The following is a 10,000-nucleotide window of genomic DNA, read 5'->3' on the forward strand; positions in this document are numbered from 1 at the left end:
AGCATTTTAAGTGCTGGTGTTGAATGAAGTCAGAGGGACCCATTAAAATGGTGGCACTTATCCTTCAAATTCTTGTGCGTCTGAGCAATATAAACATCACACTGGAAAGTTTCAGCTGCACTAGGAGTAACTTATCTTATCTGAAAGAGTAATATTCTGAAAGATTGAAATTTGCAAGATATTGAAATATAATGCTGTTGTCAGTGATGTCATCACGACGTGTTGCTTCCTGGTACTAGGCCATAAGCACACGTGGAGAATGCAAGGTCGCATATTGGAACCGACTCATTGTATTTTTTTGCTGATCATGGAGCTCCCTCTAGTGGTGAGCAAGCATGACAAAAACACTTCTGGACACACACAAGTGGAGCGCCAGCTGACTTCTGACTTCTGTGCCTTTGCTTTGCTGACCCCCCAGGCCCGTAGCCAGGGGGGGGTTCAAGGGGTTCGTTCGAACACCCCCTCCCGTCCCCCACCCCCACTCGTACCCCCCAACACTGGGCCAACAATGAAAATAACTGTCAGATAGCAGTAATTTGAAGCAATTCATGTCCATTTATGTTAAGAATGGGGAGCAACAGACAAACAATTAAGGACAGCAACAGACTCACAGCAAACTCATAATGAATAAAATATGTCTAAATTAAAATATTTGAAGTGTGTTCGTGTATTTGGGGACATTGGAATAGGGAGCCAAATGAAGTCCACTTTCGGGGGGAAAAAGATCCCCCCCTACCACAAGGCTGGCTACAGGCCTGCCCCCAGTGCATATCCGGGACCAGGAGACGTGCCTCTGACTCATCCTTAATATTCTTTGACACATCCTCCTCCTTCTGTAGCTTTGCTGACCCCCAGTGCATATCCAGGACCAGGAGACACATCCTTCATATTTGTTGACACATCCTCCTCCTCCCTCTGTAGCTATTTCTTTACGTTGTAAAGGGATTGGGTGATTTTTTGCATCCTCCCTCTCATCTAAAGATGTAGGCCTACAGCTGGGCAGTCATGGGTAAGCAGTTAGGGCATCAGACTTGTATCCCAAAGGTTGCCGGTTCGACTCCCGACCCGGCAGGTTGGTGGGGGGAGTAATTAACCAGTGCTCTCCCCTATCCTCCTCCATGACTGAGGTACCCTGATCATGGCACCGTCCAAACTGCACTGCTCCCCTGGGGCGCCATTGGGGGTTGCACCCTTGCACAGTGAGACATGAATGCAATTTTGTTGTGTGCAGTGAACACCTAAGTGCTGTGTCACAATGACAATGGAAGTTGGAGTTTCACAGATGTCATGTGTGTGTATCTTCGTTCTTCCTCCCATGTCTCAAGAGCTGTTTGCGGCCCCTTGAGGCCGTTTTATCTGGCCCCCGATATAGTTTTAATGTTATGCAGCTTCACATGAAATATGACATATTTTGTAAAGGGATCTTAGAAAATGCATTTGCAATACATATTCAGGGTTTTTGTTTAAAAGGTGACTGCCTTCAATATAGGCCTAAAGTGAAGGGGGAAATCCTGGTCTGTGTTCATCGTACGGCCCTTGGAGGACTTTTACTGCCCTTGGAGGAATTTGAAGTGGCCCTGCCTTGAATGAAAAAGGTTCCCCACCCCTGTGTAGAGTGTGTGTGTGTGTGTGTGTGTGTGAGAGAGAGAGAGAGAGAGAGAGATAGAGAGAGAGAGAGAGAGAGAGAGAGAGATACCAACCAATAGTTTTTATGCAATGAGATATCTGGATAAGGAGATGCTGCACGCATGTGCATGCAGTGGCGGAACCAGACATGTATTATTGGGGGGCAATGGGGTAGCCACATGAATTTCACAGGGGCATACTCTTACACAAAGAAATAAACACTCAAACACTATAGAATAGACAGGCCTAAAGAGAATGATATTCCCGGGTTCTTATGACACCCGTCACTGGTACCAGATTGAGCGGTTTCCGATTGTCATCTATGGGTTAAAAAAGGGCTTTGGGCAGGTATTCTGTAAATTTGTGGTCATATAAATCAAGACTTCTGTTTAAATCTGGCAGGATTTTAGTTTTAAGGCGTTCTTTTGAGTATTTTTGGGTTGGTAATCATTGGTCACATTTGGCAACCCTAACACCTGCTGTAAGGTACTGTCACTGAATCCCTTCTAAAGTGCACCCTATAACTGCACCCTTAAGTTTTAGGTCTCCGATTATGTCAAAGAGTAATCAGTCACAATTTATGTCTTTTGGTGATTTGTGATGTGATTTTTTGTGATTTGACCCTCAGAAACCCATTACATTGCAAATAGCAAGATTTACAAAGAGCTATGTGCCTTACATTGACTGAACCTAACTCAAATTACATATCCCAACACCACACAGTCATTTCCGGATAGAAAATAGTATTAATATAGAAAATATCACATTTCAAGTAAAACATGGCCATTTTTATTAACTGCTTTCTGTCTTTTCTGAATACATCTTAACCATTGTAGAGGTAATAATTTAATTAGTGGGGTCGTATTAGGCTCAGTCATTTCAAATTGGTGTTAAAGTTTGGTTTTCACTTCCAAGTTGAAGTTTAGGGTCTATAGAACAATTTGAGTTCGAGTGTCAAACACACAGATGACAAAATGACCTGCGGGGGGCGCTCTAAAATATGTAAACTGCTATAACTTTTGATTAGTTAAACCACATTTAACATATGAGGTATGTATGGATTCAGCATTAAGAGTGAAACCAGTGAGCTAAGTATTTGGTTGCCAGATTAAAGACACACTATGTAATAAACACAGCCAATGGACAGCTAAATCCAGGCTTTTTTAAGATAAAGGGTGGAAATACCCTCAAAGTTGCAATGAAACATAATTTATTGTTACAAGTTATTGTAAATAAAGCCTGGGTTATCACTTGACTTGATTTGTTCAGAATATCCCTGAAGCACACAGATACTTAGAATACCTATACACAAATATGGCTGCATAAAGCCAATGTGATATTTAGCACCCAACTTGCAACTTTGAGTTTATGAATTTAGGATCATGAGTACCAGCTTTTTTTTTCAATCAAGCCATCATTTTATTCACAACTTAAAAACTTTATATCTGGAAGAAAGTAAATCAATAATAATAAAAAAATAATAATAACAATAATGTTAATAATAATAATAATAATAATAATAATAATAATAATAATAATAATAATAATAATAATAATAATAATAATGATGATAAATACTATTGGGAACATAATTTTTCCTGCATTCAAAAAACAAACAGCCCATAGGGCTAACATTTATTCCAATACTCCACTCTACAATAACTATGACAGAGAACAGATACAAAAACAGTCAGTGGTCAGTCTTAGAAATTGCATGTGCACTTGCACAGAGGTGTGCACTTTAACTCTGCCTGCACCGAGATCTGGCAGGTCTATTTGAACAAGTACTAGTATAGCTGCACTTTACCTCTAGTTGGAATACATCTTTGGCAACTGCATCTTTGGTAATGTAGTCCAAATCTGGGAACTGTTCATTTGTTACCAGATTGGCAGGCATTTCTGGCAAATGCAGATACTAAGAACGGGTTTCATTCCTGTCAACTGCGCTGGTAACAAATGGACAGTTCCCAGATGACAGAGATGTCTTCATAACAGCAGATGATTGTGTCTACCATGTATGAAATAGTCCTATAGTATTATTTAGTATGCTTGCCAAAGGCCTCTGCTTGCCCCCAGCAAGCATACTAATTGTTCTACAACAGTGTATTTAGTATGCTTGCGGGAAAGCATACTAATTGTTCATCAACAGTTTATTATTATTCTACATTTTTCCATTCACCTCGGCCTATGGGAATCGCCATTCATTAGTATGGCGGCTTTCAATCGTTGCAGCGTTTGAGAAAGAGACACGGTTCGAGTGCCAAAACGAATGGCTTGAAAAGGGCTCAGGGTGGTGTATTTTTCGTTGGCCTACCCCCTTTCATTCGTTCACCAGACTTGCTTTTCCTCAGTTTTCTCTCTGTTTTCCCCCTCATTGAAATGAATGGTAGAATGGTCAAGATGATGATGTCACAAACTGTGGCAGTTAGAGTGAGAGGTGACCTGTCCTGGGTTTTTTAAAGGAACAGACCACCCTTTTTTGATTTTCACATATTTGCAGTATTTCCAAGCATTATTTATGAATGTGCATATAATTTTCGTCTATGTGTTTGCATTGCCCCGTTTAACAGTATAGCCACATTAGGCATAGCAATGCAAGTCTATGGTACAAAATAAAACACAATCAAATGTACTTATAACCCATTTTAAAATTAATGTAAAATTCACCCGAGTGTAAAACGGCAATTTAATTCCGTCCAGTGACCACTTGTGGCTTGATGCTAAAGATACCAGTTACTTCCAGTGATTATGCTAAGCTATGCTAATAATTCTGATCCAATAAATCTAAGTACTGAAAACACCGAGACGAAAATGATATGCACATTCATGAATAATGTTGGGAAATACTGCAAATATGTGAAAATCAAAAAAGGGTGGTCTGTTCATTTAACTAGGTATGTATCAGCTTGGTAAAGGCATTGTCAGAGAGGTCTTGGCTCTGAATACAAACTGTGTGACGATCATAAGCCAACTCTTAAAAATGTTTCAGAGAGAGCAGTTTTAAAATCCATATGATGTGACCCCATTCACTTGGAAAAAAAATGTGTGAACAGACACACACACACACAGACACACACTCAGACCTCTATCTCTTTCCCTCGTGTTTCTGTGTGTGTATACAGCAGCTCTGTGTGTGTGTGTGTGCATAAGCCGCAAGCATACTAACAGCATTGTCTAATACCATTGTCTCCGGAAATGCAGTCTTCTTCTTCTTCTTCTTCTTCTTCTTCTTCTTTTTCTTCTTCTTCTTCTTCTTCTTCTTCTTGTTTTTCTTCTTCTTCTTCTTCTTCTTCTTCTTCTTCTTCTTCTTCTTCTTCTTCTTTTTCTTCTTCCTCTTCTTCTTCTTCTTCTTCTTCTTCTTCTTCTTCTTCTTCTTCTTCTTCTTCTTTCTTCCTCCTTCCTCTTCTTCTTCTTCTTCTTCTTCTTCTTCTTCTTCTTCTTCTTCTTCTTCTTCTTCTTCTTCTTCTTCTTCTTAGTAGTAGTAGTAGTAGTATTGATTTATTTTCTTCCAGATATAATTTTTTTTTTGTAATTGTATGTGTGAATAGAATATGGCTTGATTGAAAAAAAGTTACTCTTGATCCTAAATTCATAAACTCAAAGTTGCAAGTTGGGTCCTATTTATGCAGCCATATTTGCGTATAGGTATCCTAGGTATCCTAGGTATCGTTGTGCTTCAGGGATATTCCGAACAAATCAAGTTGAATGATATCCCAGGCTTTATTTACAATAACTTGTAACAATAAATGATGTTTCATTGCAACTTGGAGGGCATTTCCACCCTTTATCTTTTAAAAAATCCTGAATTTTGCTGTCCATGGGCTAAATGTGTGTTTATTACATAGTGTGTCTTTAATCTGGTAACCAAATACTTAGCTCACCAGCTCCTCCTCTTAATGCTGAATCCATGCATACCTCATATGTTAAATTTGGTTAAACTAATAAAATGTTATAGCAGTTTATATATTTTAGAGCGCCCCCCGCAGGCCATTTTGTCATCTGTGTGTTTGACACTCGAGTGAAAACCAAACTTTAACACCAATTTGAAATGACTGAGAAAAATTGCACATGCCTACGACCCCACTAAATATGTAGGCTACTCTTTTTTCTCCAAAGATGTGCCAGAAATGTGGGAAACATACGTTTTTGAGAAAAGTATGATATGAAGGGCTGCTTTTTTTGGACGGAAAATGCTAATACCTGAGTGCTACGCCATTGGAATACACTGACAGGTGTGTACACCTGTAGGCTATCTGTGTTTATGTATGTGAGAATCATATAGTTATGTGAGATGATAAAGATAAGTGTTTCACTGATGCCCATTATTGCAGATTTTCAACTTTTCTACAGAATTCTCAAAAATGAGCATAAAAGTTTCTGCATCAGACTTTGAAGTTGAAAGGAAATTAATGCTTAGGTGTCTGAGGGTTAATCAAATTATTTTCTACCATCTGTGTTTTAATGTAATTTCAAATTTCCCATCAATCATTTAAGTCTGAACTCAGACTTCAGATTTCAGAGTTACTTCCATAAAATCCAGTCACTGTAATGTGGCGATGCTTCTAAGAGCTTGCTACAATTCACACATATAACAATGCTATCGAAGGTGCTGTAAGGACATTCTTTTAAAATACTCATTAGCATCTAGTCTATTCCAACACAAAGACAGCAATTAGTATTATGCCAGTGAATATTTGGACTTTAGACATGAGGTTTGAGTTGAATTCACATGAATTAATCATGAAGCTACTTTCATTTACCACCAAAAACGAATCTATTTATTTATCACATGGGCAATAGAGCAATATATAGGCCTAGTGTAACGGAGGCTAACTAGCACAGAGTTGGCGTGGAACGTTGGTAAACCTCCCTCCGATAGCTTCATACAGTCTCGTGCCATTGGGCCGAGAGACTAGTCTCTTGGCCCAGCGGTATCGTACTGTGTCTCCCATTGCCAAACCGTTGTAGTTGACGAGGTCGCACGTTCGATCCCCGAGGGGGGTGAACAGGTGCAAGATGACCTCCGTCACAATGGTGCCGCTGACCCGGGATGGGAGTGAGGTTTAAGGGGGAGAGTGTAACGGAGGCTAACTAGCACAGAGTTGGCGTGGAACGTTGGTAAACCTCCCTCCGATAGCTTCATACAGTCTCGTGCCGTTGGGCCGAGAGACTAGTCTCTTGGCCCAGCGGTATCGTACTGTGTCTCCCATTGCCGAACCGTTGTAGTTGACGAGGTCGCACGTTCGATCCCCGAGGGGGTGAACAGGTGCAAGATGACCTCCGTCACACAGACAGCTAACTTTCCAAAAGGAAAACGAAATGAATCTGGACTGAAATAAGCATTTTTTTTTCTCTAAGGCTTTTCTTCTTCAGGACGGAAAAGCACACATCTGCTTCTATGAATCATTGCCGTCAGACCGTACAAGACAGAGAGGTGCCATTCTAAGCTTTCAAATGGTACCCCATATGCCTACTGTATATTCACGATAGTGGTGTGTACACAGACTTGCATCGAAATGTGTGTGGGAAAAATGGTTATCCTTTCTTCACTCGCGATAGCGATTGGCAGGCGATCTATGCGCTTCGTGTAACGCAAGTGGGCGGGGCTCCTGTCCATTTTCTGGGGGAGCACCTGGGGTAGCCAATCAGATTTCAGGGGGGTCAAATGCCCCCCTAGCCACCCCTGTAGCTCCGCCCCTGTGTGCATGCATTTGCTTTTGTATTTGCTTTTCATGACTTGTTTCATGTTTCCTGCCAAATCTCATATCTGAATGGATTTTTAAATCAGAGATTTCTAAATCTCTATATAAACACAGCACAGCATCCCAGCTTTACTGATTTGACTTGTGTGTTGTGAGAACAGATCGGCTGTCATTGCATTAGTCTGACTCAATGATACAGTTAAGCCAGGCTCAAACTACACGACTAGCGATTGTGTGTCCGATTTTGGCGTCGGGGTGCACCGCACACTAGAAGAGAATCACAACTGTCAATCGTGTCGCTGCTGTCAGCCACCGAGACAATTCCCGACGTTCTATTTCCAGTCGCAAATATCAAACACTGTTTGATTTCTACGATTTGCGATCGGCGTCTCTTTGCGCTGCCAAAGTTCTATCTTAGAACGTCGCTCACGACGAGGAAATCTTTCCCGACAATCGCTTGCGATGGTCCTGGGGGGGGGTAACGTTCCAGCGATTGTTGTAAGGGGGGGGGTTTCAGCCGAGAATCGGCGCGATAGTCGTGTAGTTTGAGCCAGGCTTTAGTGATGGGGAACTTGAAGCGAGGCTTCGAAGCCTGCTTCGAGCAAAAGTGGGCGTAACATATGAAGCCTTGCTTCGAGGCTTGTGTCGGCAACGTAAAAACCACGTGACAATGCCAGATGAGGCTTCACATTTTGCGAGGCGTGTGGAGGTTTCATTGCGCGCCGCTACCCAAACGAGCTTTCTGCGCCTCGGAGCACTTCTCAAGTTTTCAAGATTTGTTGTTGAGACTGGATATGTAGGCTAGTGACTTTGATTTGGTTCCACTCTGCAATAAATTCAGCTCATGCCGTAGATTGACCCAAATGTCAAAATGATATATGCACCTCCAATTCCCTTTTGAAGTAGTTTTTATAAAATGAGACGCTTCCGAAGACGAGGTGGGAAATTGTTTTAGTTCTACCGCTAAGCAACCATAAACGAGACAGCAGTTCTGTCAGCAGTCATTAATACTAAACTAGGCCTACAGCTAAATAAGAGAGCAGACCTATTTTATTTATTATAGGTTTTGTACGGGTTTTAACAGTCTTTACCAGTTGATTCATGTTGACTACAAGAAGGAAACTCAGCTGGATCGTACAGAGTCAAGCGGCTAGCGCAGTGGTTAAAGTGTCCGACCTGGGTTCTCAAGATCATCAGATCAAATCCCTGTAGTAGCGACATGATGATGATAAACCAACTAGTTCTTGATTTCGCAGGGTAGCTTTCTAATAAGGTTGACCAAGTAAACCATGATATCATTTGCCAGGCTGGTATAGTGGTGAAGGCGACAGAGTGCTACCTTAATAATTGTGAGTTCGAATATAAGTAGTGGATAATTGATATTTGTTGGTACCCCTTGAATTACATTTAATTCATATAATGTGAATTATAGTAGGCTAATATTTCTTTCTGGTTATTGGCTGCTTATTGTGTTGCGTTTATGGCCGATCACTCCCAGTTGCGCGCCGACCTCCACACAATGATGCTCTCTCACTTCCACGATAACACAGGGTCAGCGTTAACCTTGATTTTAGTGTCCCACAATCACGAGTAATTAATTCCATACACACACACCATCACATTTATTGAAACAGAACGGATACAAATAAGACGCGAGAAAAAAAAAGTTAAAATTAAATCCAATGCCTGCGGTGCCAATTCATTGCACACCAGATGGCGCCAGTGAGAACTGAGGCTTCGAGAAAGGCTTCGAAAGCTCGAACCTTTTTGCATGAAAGCCTCATTGGTTCAGGAAGCCTCATTTCGCCATCACTAGATACAGTAACAAGTGGTCTGACTTTAAATACTCTTGTGTGGTGATAACATCATTCTACACGGCCTAAATCCTCTCACTGGCCCCTGTGGTAATAACACGCCTCAACTGATGTTCGTCTAGGCTACGTGTGTGTGTTTGTGTTTGTGTCGGGGCCACATTCAGTTATGTGGCAACAAACGCGCTTCTGTCAGATCAGATGAGCGACTGCAACTGGCCGCCCGGATGTCGGTCCCCCTCTAAGTTCCGCTCCTGCGCGGTGAGACGCATATTCAGGACTGTGAGACGTGGCTGCCTCTGGAAAAGTCTCTTCCGAAAGGCAGTACTGTGTGCTGTGCTATGCAGTGAGCAGTGAGGGGGGCTTGTCTGCGTCGGAATCCCAGGCAGAGCTGCGCGATAGGCGAATCTGGATGGCAGGGAGACTCCGGCGTCGCCTCCGTTGGACACTCAGGCTGGTAGGCTAAACTTCTCACGTCTTGTTTTAATTGCCTTTTTTCTTTTTCTTCTTCTTCTTCCCTGGAGATTTTATTTTATGCAAGTAGCCCATGCATGGTGCCATTCGGCCAGCCAGCACGCTGGGCAGTTGTTGCGAGGTGTTGTGATAGTTTGTTATTGGCTCGTCTGGGCGTGTTGGAACTGTAGTCTAGTTTAGAACTAGAACTAGGCTAACGTTATTGACCAGGTGATCTACTATTGTAGTTTTAGGCTACACTGCGCACTATAGAGCTGTGATTGCGGTAGGGAGTTACTTACTTAGGTAGCCCGGAACTACTGCTGTACAAACACGCATCTGTTTAGGTGGCTGGCGGCTGAGGATGCAGTGAGTGATACAGTAGCAGATAGAGAGGCTCAGATAACA

The 10,000-nt window shown here is 41.9% G+C and overlaps 1 protein-coding gene across 1 annotated transcript in view; it reads left to right on the forward strand.

The window, feature by feature from the left end:
• The first annotated feature begins 9,325 nt into the window (after positions 1 to 9,325).
• Positions 9,326 to 10,000, forward strand: part of slc39a13 (solute carrier family 39 member 13) — a 24,355-nt gene continuing 23,680 nt past the window's right edge. The window contains exon 1 of the mRNA XM_063190512.1: positions 9,326 to 9,596. The gene's annotated coding sequence lies outside the window, so the exon portion shown is untranslated. The remainder of the gene's footprint in view (positions 9,597 to 10,000) is intronic.

The sequence above is a fragment of the Engraulis encrasicolus genome, chromosome 23 (assembly GCF_034702125.1).
Source record: "Engraulis encrasicolus isolate BLACKSEA-1 chromosome 23, IST_EnEncr_1.0, whole genome shotgun sequence".
NCBI classification, from domain to species: domain Eukaryota; kingdom Metazoa; phylum Chordata; class Actinopteri; order Clupeiformes; family Engraulidae; genus Engraulis; species Engraulis encrasicolus.